The sequence below is a fragment of the Chenopodium album genome, chromosome 2 (assembly GCF_948465745.1).
Source record: "Chenopodium album chromosome 2, dcCheAlbu1.1, whole genome shotgun sequence".
Lineage (NCBI taxonomy): Eukaryota > Viridiplantae > Streptophyta > Magnoliopsida > Caryophyllales > Amaranthaceae > Chenopodium > Chenopodium album.
This window is the reverse complement of record NC_137835.1, coordinates 64027597-64047326: the sequence shown is the minus strand read 5'-3', so window position 1 is coordinate 64047326 and position 19730 is coordinate 64027597.

The window sequence follows — 19730 nt, the reverse complement described above, 5'->3', positions numbered from 1 at the left end:
AAATTTGCACAGACTCTCCCATTGGGGCAAAAAGGGTTTGTGTAATGGCTACGCAACCGTCTTTAAAGGACATGAGGCCGTTGGCCGGATGGTTATTTGAATTTTGTCTGCTCCAATGAGTAATAAGGCGACCGGTAACACCCTCTGGGTGCAGTCATCGCAAGCACTATCAAAATTGCATCTATACATACAGGCGGTATGGTTCAACTCATTGCCGCCTGACCTTGGTAATCTGAATTACCCTTTGAAATTATACGTCTTCCCAATCCGATAAAGGACTGGAATGTATAATTGGATTGCAAACCCCCCAAACAACCATTTGCCTCCTGTCTTATGACAGGACAGGCGGTTGTTCGCCTTTTTCTGTATGATTCTCAGCACTTGAGGGGCTGATCGGCCTTTTTTCCGGAACGCCTGTTATATATGTGCGGCTGTGTACTTGGTTTGGGGCATTCACTGTTGTGATTGATTGACTTGCAAACATATCATGCTCTTTAAAGCATCAGACGTTTCCAAGCCAATCACTCGCAAAGGCTACCCTAACTCAGGCGGGGACTCAAATGGATTAGCCTTACCTTCAAAATCGGCGTGGTGAGAACCACCCGCAGGCGTTATAAGACCTTCGCCAACATATCGAAGGGTTGACAAGGTCATGACCGAAGTCGTCGTGTACCTCCTGCATCTTCCCCCCTATGCGCATCTGAGTCTTACCGACTATGGCTCCAGGAGTCAAAGAGGAGGCAGACTTCTTGTTTTTGGAGGGGGTAGAGGCGGAGTCATCCCTTGCCCGTTTGAGAGACTTCTCAAATGTTTTTGGGATTTCGCCTCCCTACAAAGCGGATACAAGTAAGTTATGCATCCTAAAATGAAACTTGTGGAGTAAAAGAAAAGGGGGTCAAGCGTCTTACCTTGGCCCTGATCGAAGCCGCCTACTTCTCTGTAATTTCTCTACGGATGGTGGCGAAGGACCGTTTGGGTGTCTTCTCGTCTGGGAGCATGGCTAAAGCTTCTTCTGCAAAAAGAGCAAAAATATCACTATTTGCACATCTGACATGGAAATATCCTAGACGGTCAAAAGGTCAGGCGCATTCGTTTGGTAAACATTGTGATGAGCCCACAGGCGGATAAAAAGGCTTCGTCTCTGAACCAGGCGCTTTTTGGAATCCAGTTCTTTAGAACTTTTATTTTTTCCCCGGTTGACAAGGTAGCATTCTCAAGACCAAAAATGTTGGTCTCAATTATTTTGTCGTAGTCCTCATCCAGAATCCAGGGAAGACAACACTTCCGGCAAAGGTCTGGCTTCTAAATATACCGGCGCAGTTCAAAATTTTCTCGCTGGCTAGGTGCAGACAGCAAGTAGAAGCGGTGCTTCCAGCCGTCAAATTTGGAGACTTTGTCCAAAGTCATCATGTACTGAGGGAGTGTGGTCAACGTATACCACGCTCTCCAGCGGCCTGGGTTGCGACTCAGGTAATGCATATGAGCAATGGCCTCCCAGTCGGGATGCAACCCTTGGAACTCACAGGCGGCAACATACCCCAAAATGTTAGCCCAAAAATTGGGGGTAAGTTGCTCGAGTCTAAGGCCATAGCCTCTTGAAATTGACTTCACCGCCTTGTGAAGTGGAAATCTCACCCCAACTGGGAACACCGCCTCATAACAACCAAATTAGGCATTGGCGTTCCTCTCGTCATCTTTAAAGAGACGGTGCCTTCTGCAGGCGGCACTCGGGTGCTGTAATTACCGGATAAGGGGCACATGTGTTTGAAATTCTCTAAGTCTTTGTCCATGTTTGCCCTATCTTTAACAGAGACGTGGATCTTGAAGGGGTCGTCCTTCTCACTCCATTTTTTCTTCTCCTCCACCTCACTATCCTCAAGCGGTGATATAGGTTCGTCACTACTCTTGAAACTGGAGGTAGAGCTTTTTTCGGATGACTCCTCATGCTGCGAGCAGGGCATAGAGACGACCTCCTCACCGTCTCCCTAGTCGCATTAATCCAGAAAGGAATCTGCAGGGGTTTAAGGGGCACGCGGAGGAGACCTCTTAGCAACCGTCGGGTTTTCCTTACCTGACGTCTCCCCCTCAAGCGGTTGCCCGGCTGAGCTCTCTCTTCTATAGTCGAGATTTATGGTCGTCTGCATTGTCCGAGCCATTGTGTTCTGCACAGACACATAGACTATCGGATTCCAAGAATAAGGGTGGTCCCAATACCCTGAGGAGGCACTCCCAGTCCTAGACTCAGCGGTACCAGGAGACCGGCTGGACTCTAACCTAGGCTGTGCCGTGTGTGTTGGTGATACATCCATTTATTGCAAAGAATATATACAAGCGGGAAAAAAATGTAACGAGCTGAGAGAGACAGAGGCGGTACCTTTAGAATTGATATCTGAAGGTAAGATGGAACCGGCTGAGGCAGACGAGAATGAGCTTGGTTGCTTGCGCTTGACACAGACGTAAAAGTAGACTCTCTCTCTCTAAGTTTATCTTTCTTAATGTTTTTGTAAACGTACAAAATAATTATGGTAAACGACTATATATAGGGGGTAAATTCAGGGGTACCTCCGTAATTTTCGTTGAAGGTGAACAGTAACAAATTAGCGGTAAAATCACCCCTCAAAGGAAGAGTGACACCTGTCACATATGCCACGTAGAATGCCACGTCACATCTGTGAGGGGCGAAATGTTTAGGGTAATTTTACCCTGACACGTGGTCCAACCAGAAAGTGACACGTGTCACCTTAGGGTTACTCCAAAATGGACCAACCCCTGTTTGACACGTGTCATCCCAAAGAAATGGGAAAAAAGGCGGCCTTCATGGCCCAAATTCCGAGAAAGCCGCAATGCGGCGCAACCCACCAATTACTAGGGCTTGATGACCTAATCAGGGGCACGATTTCCAAAGACCTTATAAATGGGGAGATTTCCGCCATTTGGAGGCGCGTTTTACCATTTATTACACATGTACTCTTTGGAAGAGACATCTCGAGCTTGGAATCCGAACAGATACCGACCTAAATTTCCGCACCCTTTTTACTCCTATTCAAGTTACTAACTTGATCGTCGGAGGCGGAGCTCCAACCACTCGGAGTTTCCATTGTTTTGCAGGTACAGCTCACGCTGGACCAGACTTTGTGACGTAACTTTCCCGAGGGACAAAAACACCCAAAACATTTAGAATTATGACCATTTTGCCGCAGCAGGTGTCACGCGCAATAGGATGAGTTGCGCGCGGAATCCCAGCGCAAGTGATTAGGTTGTGCTAATATGGGCAACGCAACTAATTGTCTTGCGCGCGGCTTTATTGTAAGATTAGATTTTATATTTTCCGTATAATTCTGAATCTTCCACATCGCAACTCTGAAGGTTGCGCTAGGTGTCGCGCGCAACTGAACTAGTTGTGCGCGGAAGCCTAGTGCGAATGTTTGATTTACTCGCGGCTTTTTCTGCGGCAGCGTTAAGATTTAACCTAGGCACTCCTAAATCCGTCATTATTGGGTTTTAAGCACGGGCTTAAACCTAAATATGATCGGGTTTAGTTTATTGGACCTTTTTTTTGGCTTTTATCTGTAACTTGGGCTAGTCTTTTAAGTTTTGTGGCTTAACCAGTTCTGCTTAAGTATTCTTCACTTTGATCCAACAAGAAGATGGTTTTATTTATCGTCATTGCACTTTTGCCGGCACAAGAGGCCAAAAGTAGATGTCTAAAGTTATCCCCCACTTTGATCGAGTCTAGACTCATTCTGCGAAGTTCACTAAGGATAGAGAATCTTTCAGTAATGTTTAAGGATGTCAAAAGAATCCTTGGTTCGCAAGTAGCTATTAAGGCTAGAAAAAGTTTTTCCTAGTCTTAAAGCGCTAAAGAATCTAGATTGATCCTTTGCAATTGTAGAATGCTTTTATAAGTAAAGGTGTTTTGAGTGATGTCAAGTCATGAGGAGAGATCGATTTTAAAAGGAGAATAGGGGAAGATTTCTTCTCAATCGTGTCGTCGTTGGTCTAAAGTTTCTCCATATGTCATTGAATCTTTATCCTGACTTTAACAAAGTAAAAAAGATGAAAAAGGGTTTTCGGTATTTAAGCCGAAATGGTCCAGTATTCGAGCCGGGTCCGGTATTCGAGCCAGATGTCCACAAGATAAAAATACATGTCTCAGGACTGGAGGCATATATCCAAATCTAGTGAGAGGAAAGAAAGTCATCAACTCTCTCAGCAGTATTGTCCACAAGATGAGTAAACGTGTCTCAAAAGTGGGGGCAGGTGACTACATAGGCGCGACATCGTCTAGTTGCTTCTTTATACAGGGGATGATTCGACACCCTAACTGTCCGGTAAGTTAGTAAGCGCACTAACTACTGTATTTGCTCCCATTCAATAAGTGCCTGTTCCTGATGGTTCGGCGTGCCTGTCGACTCGTGAGCTAACGCCTACAGTAATTCTCTACCTTTTAGTCCCAAGAGGTAGATCTCGCAATGCTTGGGCTGAAGTAAAATTTTACGCAACACCTTTGCCGTACAATTTTGCGCCGTACGATACGGCATTTGCATTTTTACACTGCATGAAAACGCCTTCCTTTTTTCTTCGGACGTGAAAAAAGAAGAAAACCCGAAAATGACATACCTGTCTATGGGTGCTTTCACGTAAAGAACCACCACGGAACGTCTTAAGGCACTCTTATGAAAAACGTTCAAAACGTATGCTTGGGGAAGGCACAAAGCACGGTGTGCATGCAAGAATGATGTAAAAAATTAACAAAGAAGAAAACAAACTACAATATGCTAAGCAATTTAAAAAAGATTTTGATAATTTGTGCGCCATTACGTCCAATCACGAGCAAAAACCATTAAAAAATGATCTAACGGATCAAAGTCAAGATTCCTGTCATTTTAGTGACAGTATCCGCGCACAACTCAGTGGGTCGTGCTGTCCTGGCGACCGCATCATTCTGAGTCACGCGCACGCCACATTTATGTCAGTAAAGTGAAATCGCTGTGCGCGATTTCAACTTCACTATTTATTTCTCCTTCTTTCGCCATTTTCGCCCCATTCTCACTCTAAGAAGCTCGGATTTTGCCATTTTCAAAGATAAAGGAAGAAAATTTTGTCCTTAATTCATATTTGTCGTAATCCAATGTAAGTTTTTTACTAGAATTTGTTCTTTTCCGGCTGAATTTGAACGATTTTCGAATCGTTAAACCCCAAATTTCGAATTTTGGGGTTTTCGATTCAGTCCATTATTCTTGAAATTGTTTGTTCTATGTTCATGCTACGTTTAAGTAGTGTTTTACAAAAAATTTCATGAAAAATGGTAAATTAAAGTATTGAACCTTGCATGAGCATTTCTTCATGTGAGTGCTTTTTTTTGCAATTCTACTCGAATTAGGTTTAATTTTCTGTTATTTTTGTTTGCTCAGTTTGGTTATAATTGCTTATTATAAAGTTTATTATAGTGATAGAACCAATATTACTTTTATAATTCATTTTCACAAATTTTGAATTGTCGGAAAATTGCGCGAAACATACTCTTAGCTTATTCTTGCCATGTTTAAATTTCAAAATTGTTTGGTAGACGATATCCAAGTTTATATTACTGTTATTCATCTAGAATTAGTTGATTCTTTGAGATTTTTAAAATATAATCCCCTAAATACTTAGTTGCAAATGGTATAGGATGGCTTTTGTGGGTGTTAGAAGCCCCGTTGTACTAAGTTTATCTACAGGTATCGTACCCACAAAGTATGGGTGGCATTCGATTTTTGTTTTTTGCCCTATTGGCGGTCGTTATGATGCCGAAATGGGTCTAGAATACGCATATTAGTTTAGTTTAGGAAATAAAGTAAACTAATTAAAGAAACTTTATCCATCATAGGGTGGACTTGCCTCCATTTGACGATGCTAAGGAGATCCTAGGTGGTCCGGACGAGGCGGTTCGCCCTTGGAAGAGGGTGACCCGTCCTCGAGAGGAGGTTTGAGAGCGACGCGTTGCGCCCGATCAACGTCGCCAGGAGGATGTGGTTTGGGAGGCTCCTTCCAATTGGGACCGTGGGTCCTTAACTAGGACCCAGACCATCATCTTTCGATCAGAGGGTGGCGTGGCATCGTGAGTTTTTCGCGCCTTTGTTTCTTTTCTCTTTTGTTATTTCTGCTTTTTAAACCATAACCGTTTTTTATTTTTATTTTTTATTTTCCTTAGAGTGAGCCTAGCATGCGGTTATACGGTTCTAGTGACCTGCGAGCCCGTTTTGAGAGTTTGCCCGAGGTGGCAAAGGAGATTGTAGCACTTTCCGGGATTGAGTCCAAGCTGGCGGCTCTTCGGGATTTATCGAGTCGGCCTGCATTGTCAGCTTTCCTTCGTGGATTACTGGAGTTTTGGTGGGATTCCACAAACACTTTCCACTTTCCATGGGGAGAGATGACAATTACCTTTTTCGATTTCTCTATGATTACGGGTTTTCCTTTCGGAGGCGAGCCCGTGGTCATAGAATTTGTTAAGGGGTCAGACGAGAGACTGCGCGACCTTGTGGGGGACCGTCTAGCGTCGGCCCTTCACGTGTTTGCGCAGTCTTGTCCGTACTCGGTTCTTGCCGATGATTTTTCAGCTGACGAGCTTGATCGAAAGTGTACACCTGAGCAGCTGTCTTGGATATACATTGATCACGTTCTTTCCGTCATCATCTTGAGTGATCAAGGAGAGTGTTTTCCCATTGGGTTACTTATTTTCCTCAGCGATTTGGGCTAGGTAGGTGACCTGAGTTGGGCGGAAGTGTCGTATGCCCGAATACTTACAGCTATGGGCAAGGCGACCTGGGTAATGGATTCCGCGACAGCTATTGAGGTGCCTCGAATCTCCCTTACGTAGCATGGTCGTATCCTTGAGGTACGTGTCTTAAGCTTCATTCGGTTATTACTTTTTCTTTTTTCCTTTAGGCTTATCTTTTCTCGGTTTCAGGCTTGGGGATACTCGTACCTGCCTTTCTTAGCCCCCAGGGTGCTTAGGGCTGCTCATTTTCCTATCAGCCATAGATTGGTCGCGATTAAGAAGATACGAGCCACTTCTGCCGGCGACTTTCGCCAACGATCCTTTCGGCGACTCGTGCGTCGGTGAGTATTCCAACTACATATGCATTCTTTGATTCTATTTATTTTCTAACGATTTTTCATGTGGTTGTGTTTTATAGATCGATCTCCGTCCATGGAGTTTGATTGCTGGAGTCCCTGAGGCTATCCGGTCTGGCATGGTTCAATGCTATTTCTGGGCCCTCTATCCAAGACTCTCGGTGCTCCAGAAGATAAACGCTTGGTTTTTAGGCGAGCGTGTTCTCTAGAAGCTTTTGTCCGACGAGCCTTTGATCCTGCGGATCCTCTGATCCGGATTTTACGTCCGGACTTGATGTCTACCGAGGATCGAGCTCAGGCCATCCTTGGTTATCCAGCGGAGCAGCTGGTGCTGCCAGAGGTTTCTTATCCGGCTTTTATAGTATCACGACTGACTCCTTTTCCGGCTTTTGTTCTGGTTAGTACTCTAACTCTCGCTTTTCCTTGTTTCTATTTATTTTTCGGAACTTTGACCGTTTTATCGTTCTTTTTTGTTATATATATTTTAGCGGGTCGAGCTAGGTGGGTGGGTGCCTCCTACAGCGGAGATCACGTATACCGATGATGTCGGATCGGTAATTCGTGAGACCCTTCCAGCAGCGGAGAATGATGAGGCGATACCGTTTGTACCTGAGACGGTTGAGTCGGTATATCTTTTTTGTATATGTACTTAAACATTTTTGTTTATTTTTTGTTTCATATACATTTGTTTACTAATTGTCCTTGTATTCTTGGAACAGGTTCCGCGGGAAACCGTGAACGGCATGGTGAGGACTTTACATGCTTTCCGAGTTACTTATCGGATAGCCCTCGTAACTTTATCAAGCCGTGATCATCAGATGATCGCGGTAAGATTTATTTCTTTTCTTTTCAACGAAGTTATTACATTTCATGTATTAATCTTTATTTTGGATTTTGCAGGATGTGCAGCTACCGTCTAGTAGTCACCGAGCACCCTAATTCCTTTTGTACACGTATTGTTATTTATTTTAGGAAACAGATGTGTGTGTGTGTGTATATATATATATATATTGCGTTGTTGTACATATGACACATTTGTACATATGTCATCATTATTATATTGTTTTGTATCCATGTACATTATTATTATTATTTTTATTATTAAAAGAAAAAAAGTATCGAGGGTGGGAAAGGGTTCCCGACTTACCACCCTCGAAAAAAAATACCAAAACACGAAAAAAGGAAGGCGAAAAGAAAACAAAAAAGAAGAAAAACGAGAAAAAAAAATAAGAAAATAATAAAAAAGAAAATAAGGAAGTAGGAAAATAATAAAAAAGAAAATAAGAAAGTAGGCAAGATAAGGGACACAAAGGGTTAAAAGGCAAGCGTAAGATTAGTCTTAAGATTTCGTGAAGATTTCGTCATTATGTGAGCCAAAATACGGAAATAAATCAAACTCACATGCTTGTAGGGAATTTTTCAAGCATTATCCCTAGCGTGAACCCCATTATGATCATACACTAAAGTACGGTGGCGTCCAAAGGGAAGGAAGCTAGAGCAAAAGAGTCGCCAACAAGTTTTAGGTACTTGTAAACCATTCACGAGGTGAAGGTTACACCCCTTAATGATCCAGGAGATCTTTAAATCTACTAGGTCTGGAACCATGACTGGTAGTTCGGGGATGAAGGTACAAATCAAACCTAAAAGAGATTGAACCTACCCTAATAATATGCCTCTACTTTATTTTGATCGTATTCATGTGCACTTTCTGACTAACATGCAATCAATAGGATTAACCCTAAACCTGTTTATCTATGTTGGTTGAATATTAATGCACAAATAAACTATTATTGGTGATCACTTGAATTATAATCATATTAACCCTAAATAAAATAATTAATTATCTTATTAAGCGTGATTACAAGTACCAATTCCCTTTAAACATGCACAAAAGGTGTGATCAAGAAATAACAATAAATATAATCAAGCAACATATAAGAATCATTATAAAAAAATAATCATCATAATCATAACAATTATAATAATCATAATAGTAATAATTAAGATAATCATAATCATGTTAAAACATCATAATAACAGCAAGATCCTAGGCATGATACTAACAAGATTTATAACAAACCCTAGCATGTCACTAAGTAATAAAGATCAAAACTTTAGCCCTAACATGAATCTAACATGCATATTCGGATAAAAAAATGAAGCATCGTAGGAATCATAATAAGCATATTTGATATTAGAAATTATAGTTATTACCCTAAACATGTTACTAGGAATCATTGTTGTCATTCAAAACATCAAGCATCCTAACATGATACTAGGTTTCATAATAACAACCTAGACATGATTTCCATATCATATTATCAATAAATCAATTAAAGAACTCAATTGGATGCCTCGTATCTCTTTCTAATAACAAAATACACGGGTTACTAACTTAAAGGAAAATAATAAATCAAAACAATTAAATTAAATAATTGAAAGAGAGATTTGGGAACAAACCCTCTAAAATTAAAACCTTTCACGTCTAGGGCAAAGACAACTTCGAACTTGGCTAGGTATTTCTAGATCTTGTGAATGCGGAATTTTGTATGCAAAAAGGCTAGAGAGAGAGAAATATCTTGAAAACTAGAGAGAATAAGAAAATGAATAGTGGTTGATGATTCTTGATTGAAATTAATAGTTGATGATTGAAAATGGAGGTTTAGGGGCTATTTATGGAGAAAATCAGTCGGAAAGATAGAAAAACAAATCAGAGTTTCGAAAAGAATAAACAAGATTAGTGCCAGACGCTAGGCATTAGCGCCAGACGCTAAGGCTAGCACCAGGCGCCCAGCGCTAATCCTGTCGTCAGGCCCTAGAAAACAAATTCACGCGTTTTCTTAATTTTGATAAAATTTAGCCGTACATAAGGGCAAAATCTTATTTTCCTTAAATACACTTCTTTTATTTTGATTAAAACTCTAAAAAGTCAAACAAAGTCAATTTATCAATGCTAATTAAATTAGGAATGAAAAGAACCTTCTAGAAGAATTTAGAAGACTAAAATCAATTCTAATTGCATTAGGAATCATAAATCAATATTTGGCCCTCCTCTAGATCATTGGGCCGCACATAAATATCAAACCGAGCCCAGTTTAGTAATTTGGCTATAACTTCCTCATTATTCATCGGAAATTGGCTTATAATATATCGTTGGAAAGCTCTTTTCAAGCCCCATCCTACTACACCATTATTGGACACTTACAGTGGACCAAACCAAACTTGATTGGATTTTTTCTTAAAATAGGTTTTCAAAAACAGAGAGAAAAAAAAATTAAAAACTATCCGCAACACTAGACTTTCCACACTTTCACCTCATTCGATTATGATTGGACATGAAAGGTACTCATCACTGGGTTTGGTTTTAGGGAGACACAAATGGGTGTCTAAAAAATTCCCCACTTTGACTGAGTTTGGAGAAACGCAAGTTTCAAAAACAAAAGTCAAAGTATCGATAGGGACGGAGAATGATTCAAAACATTCTGCGATCCTAAATCACTCTTGTAACGCCGATACCTGCAAAATAGCATTAGTTAAACAAATAAAAGAGTTAAGAAACGTGTATCTTGCACCGTCGAGCACACGTCTCTGAAGGTAACCGATTTGTTGTTGTTGTATTGTTGTTGTTGTGATAACCTTCCACAAGCTAGGGAACGCCATCCTGTTGTTTGTTTTGACGATCTTCTGCAAGCTAGAGAATGCCGCCTAAAGACTGCTACGCTTGTAACTGCCTCCAATTCCGATGTGATAGACTTCTACAAGCTAGAGAAACCCCATCGAAGATTGCTTCGCCTGAAACAACCTTCTAGCGCTTTGTGACCATCTTCCGCAATCCTAGGAACACGATCAAAGATAACTTTGCCTTAAATCACCTCCAGTTGTTAGTGTAAACTCTCCACAAGCTAGGGAAAGTTGTCGAAGAAATCCTCGCCTGAAGCTATCCTCATTTGTTATGATAATATTATGAGGAAAATTACCGAAGACCCATGCCTGTCGATCTTTCGCTTTTGCTATGCCTGTACGTCGGCACTTTTGCTGCTTGTGAATTGTGAACTAGTATGTCGGTGCCTTTGCTGCATGAACCATTATTTAGGTGCCTTGGCTTTGAGCAAATGTTTAGGCGCTTTAAGTTAAGTGAGACGGTCATTCATCAGGTCAATCACTTTATGCAATTGTAATCAAGCTGATTACTAAATCATGTTAAATTGCTTAGAGGGGCTAACTGGCGTACCAAGGAACCAAAAAATTTGCTGTATAAGGTCGAAATTACCGCCTTGAGTGGCTGAGCGTTCTATCGCCAGTAAAATATTGCTGGCGCCACAATTTTGGTTCTAGCGCTAGGCGCTAAGCTCTTTTGCCTGGCACCAAAGCTTGTCGTTTGGCGCTAGAGTCGGGATTTCCGTATATATCCCTTCTCTTCGTCATTTCGCTGCTACTGCTTGCTTTTCTTCGAGAAATCGCCGGGGGACTTCTCCTTGATCGTTCTAGCTCGTTTCTCCACCGAACTTGCACAAATTTGTTGCAAATCAAAGCTTCTTTCATCTACTTTCCCGATCTATTTAATTTTTCTTCAAACTCACTCCGGTTTTGATAAATTTTGCACATGTTTGTTCACGAAATTCTTGAAGATTCAAAACATAAATTACTTAATTCGCTTTGTTTGTCAAATTTTATGCCATGAAATTGCTTGATTACGTTCATATATTGCCTTGGGAGTAATTTAAGACTTGTTTGACTCAATTTGGTGAAGAAACGAATAAATCACCATTGTTAGACCTCTTAAGGTCGGGAAGACAATGTGGCTTGTTCTTGATGTTTTTGCTAGCAATTATTGCAAGAAATTGTTTGGGTTCTTGAAAAATGCCGTGTATGCTCAATTGGAAATTGTGCTTTATTTTAGTACTACGTACTCTGTTTTTTGCGAACATAGTATCATGCGGCTAGGCGAACCTTAGATACTATAGAACCTTAATTTATGTTGATTTTGCACAATTTAGTATGGCTAGACAGCGAGGTTCGAGTTCACATTCTCGAGACACACGACGGGAGCATGAGCACAAAGAGGAGGACGCCGACCTGTCCACTTCTCTCGGTCCCCACCCGGAGTGGGATGAGCGGACTTTGTACTTCTCCCCTGTCCACCACAATACTGAGAGGGTACGACGTGGGATTGCTGCTGGTAGGACGCGTTACCATTGCTCGGGCAGCGATACTCTGGTCGACATGTATAGGATACACATCAGCGTCGATAGGGAGGTGAGACTTCTCTAGGAGTCTTGTGGGTTGATTGCACTGTTGAGGCCGCGAAGGCCATGATTGCTTCTTCCGACTAGGATCACCGCGTGGCTCGCGCCTTGGTGGAGTTCTTTTGGGACACCACCAAAACTTTCCACTTTCCTTGGGGTGAGATGATGGTCACCCCGACCAACTTCAGTCTCATTAAGGGACTAGAGTTTAGTTCTACTGCGCTGCCGTTTGAAAGCGACATCAGTGTCTTCTCTCCTTAGGTTGAGGAGCTGTTGAGTCTGATTTTTGTTCGGGCTCGTGCTGAGGTAGAGGCGACTCGGTTCAACGCTAAGGGTATTCGCCGATCGAATCTAACGGCGACTTTTGAGGATGATGCGACCACCCAAAAGCAGCGGGTGCGCGTCTTTGCACTTATCTTGCTGTCAGGGACATTTTCCCCTCACAAGGGTAGTAGAAAGCTTCTTTACTACTTGCCTACGGTCCGTGATCTTCACTTGATCAGGACTTATGATTGGGCCAGCTTGGCCTATGCTGATTTTTTTCGAGCGTTGCGAGTCTCGTGTCGACACAAGTCCTTCACGGGGAACGTCGCTCTGTCCGGCTTTTGAAGAGTCATAGAGGTATAATTTATCTCCCATAAAGTTTAGCTCTAAGCTTTGGTTAGCACTTGCTGATTCTTTTTGTCTTTTGTAGATCTGGTTCTACGAGTAGTTTCCTTCGATTACGCTAGCGAGACCGTCACCACGCGGGTTTCTAGTGAGCGCTTGTTGGGGTGGCCGCCGTGTTGGGATGTCTACCGCTTATGTTCGAGATCAGATGCTCTCGGTATGGTTCTTTTCATAGTTGAACACTTTTGTATTATCTTTGGTAGATTCTTATTTCTTAGGCATTCTACGCAGGATCCTGATGTGCATTACCGGCCGTGGAATGCCTTGGTCTTCCTTGGGTTAGCTGCGCAGTACACCGCTGAGCGTCGCTACTTCTTAGGGACTTATGGAGTTGTTGCGTACCTTGGAGAGAGGGTTGCTATTCAGCATTCCTCGGACTTTTTGTTGTTCTTGCACCTCCGCCGTGTAATATGTTCAATCACGCGAGGATGGTGAGCATGTCAGAAAGGGCTGGCACCCCTTGGCGATCTAATGCGATCCCTGGGCAAGGCAATGAGGAGGAGCTGATGCGGTTTTTAGCTCTGGCCCCTGTTTTGTCTGACGAGGTGGCGGTACGGATTTCATATTTTATTTTTTGTTAAGTAGCCCCCAAGTGATATTTTACTAACTTTGATTTGCTTTTGTCAGGCTGGGCCTACTGAGTTCATGCCACCTCGTATGTCTATCCTTTACCAGGGGACATATGGGCCGGTCGAGGAGATGATTCCACCGGCTCCTGAGGATGAGAGCTTCGTGGAGCGGTCGATTCCTCGATACCAGCCTCATGTAAGTTTTTTTTTATTTGCAATTTGTTCATATATGTTATGCATTGTTACTAACTTTATTTCTTTGATAGTTCTCTCGCAAGGTGGTCACGGCGATGGCACGGTGTATAGATGCCTTCCGGAGCCAGCTCGTTCAGATGAAGAATGTGGCTACGTGTCGTCACGACGACGCTGTTCAGGAGGTAGCTTTTTCTCCTTATTTCTTCATTATTATGCTTCTATTTCGATTGTTTCTGACTTGGTTTCTTCTTGCAGGGTCAACCATGCCTTCTCGTAACCGGACGAGACATGAGGTCTAGAGAGACCCGGTGAGGTCTAGCTTGAGATGTTGCTGTACTGGCTTTGGTGGTCAGGGTGGTCGTTCTTAGGCTGCTTGGACCGAGGCGGTGGAGGGCTCGGGCTCTTCATCTGAGGGTGCACGTGCTGAGTTTTCCGCCTCCCGAGGTGACAGGAGCTGGTGGAGAGGTTACTCCTCGTACTGCACAGTTCTATGACATGATGGGCGTCTCTTATCATCTGCGTCCTCTGGCGCTGTAGCTTATACCTGTGTGTGTGTGTTTTTTTTTTTTTTAATTTTGACTTGTATAGAACTTTGCCTAATTGACTCTTTTATTAAACATATTTGTATACACATATTACTATGAGCTTATTTATTTAGCATTTCTTTCATTTTTATGTGCTTATTTGTGTGTGCAAAGAATATTTAAAAATTTTGCGTAAAAAATCCGTCATTTTTATTATTGATGAAGGGTATTTGAATTTCTGCCCCAAAAAAAAGAAAATGAAAAATAAAATATTGGACTTATAAAAACTTAAACTTAAGTCTAAATAAAATCCAAAAACGAAAAAATATAATTAATATATTAATTAAAACGGTATAAAAAAAGGATAAAAATCGTAAAACCATTGTTCATATTCGAATTAGCAAAAAAAAAACGCGGTTTTTGAAAAGCTCGCTGATAAGGCAAGTTAGCGTCACGTGGCACCACGTGTTTTGCATTGGCGCCAGACGCTACTGTTGGCGCTTGGCGCCAGACTCTGGCGTTTGGCGCTGATGAGCGTTTACTACGAATCTTTTCCGGATTGAAACTGTGCCAATGTTGTGTATAAATAGCCCCCTGGTCTGCCGATTTTTTTCCTAATTTAAGCAAATTAAACATAGTCTTAGCTTTTGAAAAATAATCATGTCTTTAATTACTAAGAGTTTTACCAACTTCACTCACGAATGGTGTCGGTCTCTAATTGCAAAGGAGAGAAAAGAATAGGACTTTTTTCATATGGGGGGTATTTATGGTGTCAAGGGGGTAGATCTTCATATAGACTTCATTCATACCGCCTTAGAATATTGGGATGTGGATACTCATTGTTTTAGACTAGGGTGTGATGAAATTTGCCCTTTACCGGAAGAATTCGGTGCTATATTAGGCTTTCCTGCATTAGATCTTGCAGTAATCCCTAGAATAAATGAATATTATGATAAAGATCTTGAGAGCTTCTTAATTTAAGAGATTAAGATTTAACAAATATTGTAGATGATAACATAGTTAATATTAAAGAATTTGCACGCCATTATTTTGATAGACCTTTTTCTGAGTCTTTTCATGTTTAAAGAAGAAGGGCTTTTCAATTTTGCATGCTTAACCAATATCTCCTCACTAGTGGTAGAACTAATGAGGGCTAAGCAATTATATTAACTGTTTTGAAGCAGATTGAATCTGGGAGAAATCCAATGCCATTAGTTGTTGGAGAGACTATGCTTAGTCTAGAAGAATTGAAGAGAAATCCAAAAGCACCTTTTCGGGGCTCTCCAATTTTATTTAAGGTAGAAAAATTATATTTTTAATTACAGAAATCAAAAACATATTTTTGTATAGTAATATTTATTTGCATTGAATTTTTTACTAGAATGAATTAGTCCTCCGGACAATGTTGAAAAATACACTCCAAATTGCTTTGTTAGAAGAAAGAAACGCTTCTCTAAGATGGGGCGCCATGAATGGAAGAAAGTTTTTGCCTCTTGCAACTTTGTCATCAAGTGGGTCATCCCTTGGTGGAAAATATAGAAGATGGTTGGTGTCAACAAGCAACCTTTCTGCCGTCTTCCAAGCTTAACCAAAATGACTTTTTATTATCCCTGCAGGGTAAAAAGACAGTACGACCTACTTCAAACAATTCCTTCTGGGGATCTTTGTCAACCCTATGAATTCCTGTTTCTCAAGAAGTAGAAAATTTTGATGCATATTGGAGCGCTAGACCTTTATGGGAAGTGATTACCTAAAACGTTCCTCCTTCCTTGCCCAATGATGTGAAGAGATGGCTTCTCAAGAAACCTTCAAAGGACATGAAGAAAAATCAGCGTAAAACTGATGTGAAGAGTCGTCTAGGTGACAAGGTAATTCTCGTTAAGGAACGCTTGGGTGAAAAGGTTGAATTCAAAACACCTACGATGCCTAAGAAGAAGAGCTCTACAAAGGATAAAGGGAAAAGAAAAGGTGACATTTCAAAGAAGAAGGCTTGGGTAGAGAAGAGACATGGAGTCCTAGCCAAGGGAGAAACTATTTACTCTAAAATTAAATGTAGGTCCTCTAAAGAATGCCTACTAGTTAAAGGCATGGATAATGAAGAGGATACAGACAAAAATTGGAAGAGAGAAAAGAAAGAGAAGGAAGATTGAAGCATTGCTTAACTTTCAATTATTAGACTGAGATTTAAAATTTAAAGTTAATTTGTTTCATTAAGCTTTATTTAAATTCGATCAATAATGTAATTTGTTAGTTTATTTTATTAATGAAATTTCAGCTTTTTAATTAAATCATCTCCTTTAAATTTAATTTTTAAAGCAATGAAAACTGAAAATTTAATTTTCCAGAAATTTTTTTCGAGTACGAAAGTCGAAAATTTTCCGAAAAACATCGAAATATCCCCAGGTGCTCCCAGAAAAATGGCGCCGCTTCTTTATGACTGGCGTCGGCTGCGGCAATCTGGCGTTGACGGCAGACACTGTCGTCTGGCGCTAATGTTAATCGGTCGGCGATAGTTTTTTTTTTCGGTGACGCCAAAGCTTCGTCGAATTTCTGTCGAATTTATCTTTAAACCTTGGATGTGAGGTTTGCAAAAAGTAAAATGGTCGCACCCGTAAAGGGTTGCCTACGTATTCTTTCCTAAGGAATCAAGCCAAACGTAGCTCTTTTGAGTATCCTACTCAAGTAATTATGGGTAATACTTTTTAAGTTGGTCAAGATTTGTCATGTTCGAGAACTCATTGCCATCAATATCAGTTAATTTTGCTTCCCCTCCTGATAGGATTGTTTTGACAATATATGGTCCAGACCAATTAGGCCTAAATTTGCCCTTTGGATCTAAAACATTTTTCCTTAATGCTTTTAATACCAAGTCTCCTACTTTGATGTTTCTTGTCTTCACCTTCTTATAGAAATGCCTAGCCATACGAGTTTTATATCATTGAGTATGATGTAGAGCTTCTAGTCGATTTTCATCAAGTAGAATTAGCTCCTCATATCTCGCCCTAGTCCATTTTACTTCATCGAGTTTACTTTCTAATGCAACGCATAGAGATGGTATCTCTAGCTCTTCAGGTTGTACGACATCCATTCCATAAACCAAGGAGAATGGCATATTTCCTTTTGATGTGCGAATTGACGTGCGATAACCCCAAAGTGCAAAATGGAGTTTGTCGGGCCAATCCTTGTAATTTTCTGTCATTTTCTCGATGATAGTCTTTATATTTTTATTAGCTGCTTCAACTGCTCCGTTTTCTTGAGGTCTATAAGGAGAAGAATGATGATGTTGAATACCATATTCAAAATTCTTCACACTCAGCTTTAAACTGGGTTCCATTGTCACTTATCATTTCATTTGGGACTCCTTAACGACAAAAAATATTCCTTTCGATAAAGAGTGCTACATGTTTTGCAGTGAGTTTAGCATATGATTGTGCTTCAACCCACTTTGTGATGTAATCAATTACTACTAGGATGTATTCATGACCTCCTATTCCTGGAGGAGTAATTTTACAAATAATGTCAATTTCCCCTGTAGAGAATGGCCATGGTGAAGTGTAGGTGTAGAGTAGAGATGGAGGAACATGTTGTAAATTGGCATAAATTTGGCATTTAGGGCATCTTTTTACATATTGATGACAATCCTTCCCGCTTTATTTTTACAATAGTATCCTTCCCGCTTTATTTTTTCGACTAGCATTTTTCCATTAACATGGTTTCCCCAAATGCCCTCATGGACTATTCTCATAGCTCTTTGAGCATCCTTTTTTCCTACACATCATAGAGCTCGACCCTTATGTACACTTTTATGCAACTCATTGTCTATGAGTACGTATTGGGAAGCCAAGAGTCTTAATGCTCGTTTTACTCTTTTATCAGCATGAGGAGGGTATTCTTCTTTGGTGATGTAGTTAAGTATATCCATATACCACTGTTCTTCTTCTTTTTCTTCATCTTGGATCACTTCATAATCTTTTATAGCTTGAATATAAGCTGGTTTATGCCTTGTTTTCTATAGTTAGAGGCATTTGCTCGATTTTTGTAGGAACCCTAACCATTGAGGCTAGTCTTGCCAAGGCATCATCAAATTGATTTTCCTCTCTAGGTAGATATGTGTATTATACCTTTTCTAACTGATTGGTAAGAGTTTCCAAATAAGTTTGGTAAGGGGTTAGACTTTCGCTCCTTACTTTCCATCTTTTAGAAATTTGGTTGATGATCAATGAAGAGTCCCAGAATATTCATAATTTCTTCACTTCCAATGCCAAAGCTGTTTCAAGGCCTACCACGCATGCTTCGTACTCAGCAGCATTGTTGGTAACGTCGAAATCTAGGTTTATGGAGATTGGAACATGCTCTTCTTTAGGTGATACTAATAATACTCCAACGCCATATCCCTTTTGGTTTGAGGCTCCATCGAAGTATAAGGTCCAAGTATCATCTTCTGTGACCATCAAGTCTTTGTCTGGGAATTCATTTTCGTGTATCGGCGTTGAATCTTTTATTGGAAAATCCGCTAGGAAATCTGAGACCACAGTTCCTTTGATAGCTTTTTGAGGCATGAATCTTACATCGAAATGGGCTAAGTTTACTATCCATCTTTATATGTGCCCATTGAGCGTAGACTTCTCGAATAAATACTTGAGTGGATCCATTCGGGAAACTACAAAGACTGTATGCACGAGCATGTATTGTCTTAACTTAGTTGTGGGTCACACCAATACGAGGCACAATTTCTCAAGTTGTGTATAGCGTGCCTCATACTCGGGCATCTTTTACTTAGATAGTAGATTGCATTTTCTTTACCTTCTACTTCTTGTCCAAGCATGGCTCCCATTGTTTCATTGGTGACTGTTAGGTAAAACCTAAGAGGTATTCCTGGAAGTGCTGGTGCTAATACGGGAGGATTTGCGAGATAGTCTTTGATATTTTTAAAGGCTTTTTGACACTCATCATCCCATATTACTATTACATTCTTTTAAGCTTTTTGAATATTGGTTCACATATTGTTGTTAATTTCCATATGAACCTACTTATGTATTGCAACAGGCCACGAAATCCTCGAATTTTTTTCCCGGTCTTGGGCGGTGGCATCGACATAATTGCCTTGTTCTTGGTTGGGTCTATCTTTATTCCTCTAGAGCTTATGACGTAATCCAAAAGCTTGCCTTAGGTGACTCCAAAAGCACACTTGGATGGATTCAACCTCATGTTGTATTTCCATAGCCTTTTGAAGATTTTTCTCAAGGCTATTTGATGGCCTAGACGATTTTTTAACTTCACAATCATATCGTCCACATATACTTCAACTTCTTTGTCCATCATGTCATGGAGTAAGGCAATCGCTGCTCGTTGGTAAGTAGCACCGCGTTTTTTAACCCGAATGGCATTACCGGGTAGTAGTAAGTACCCCA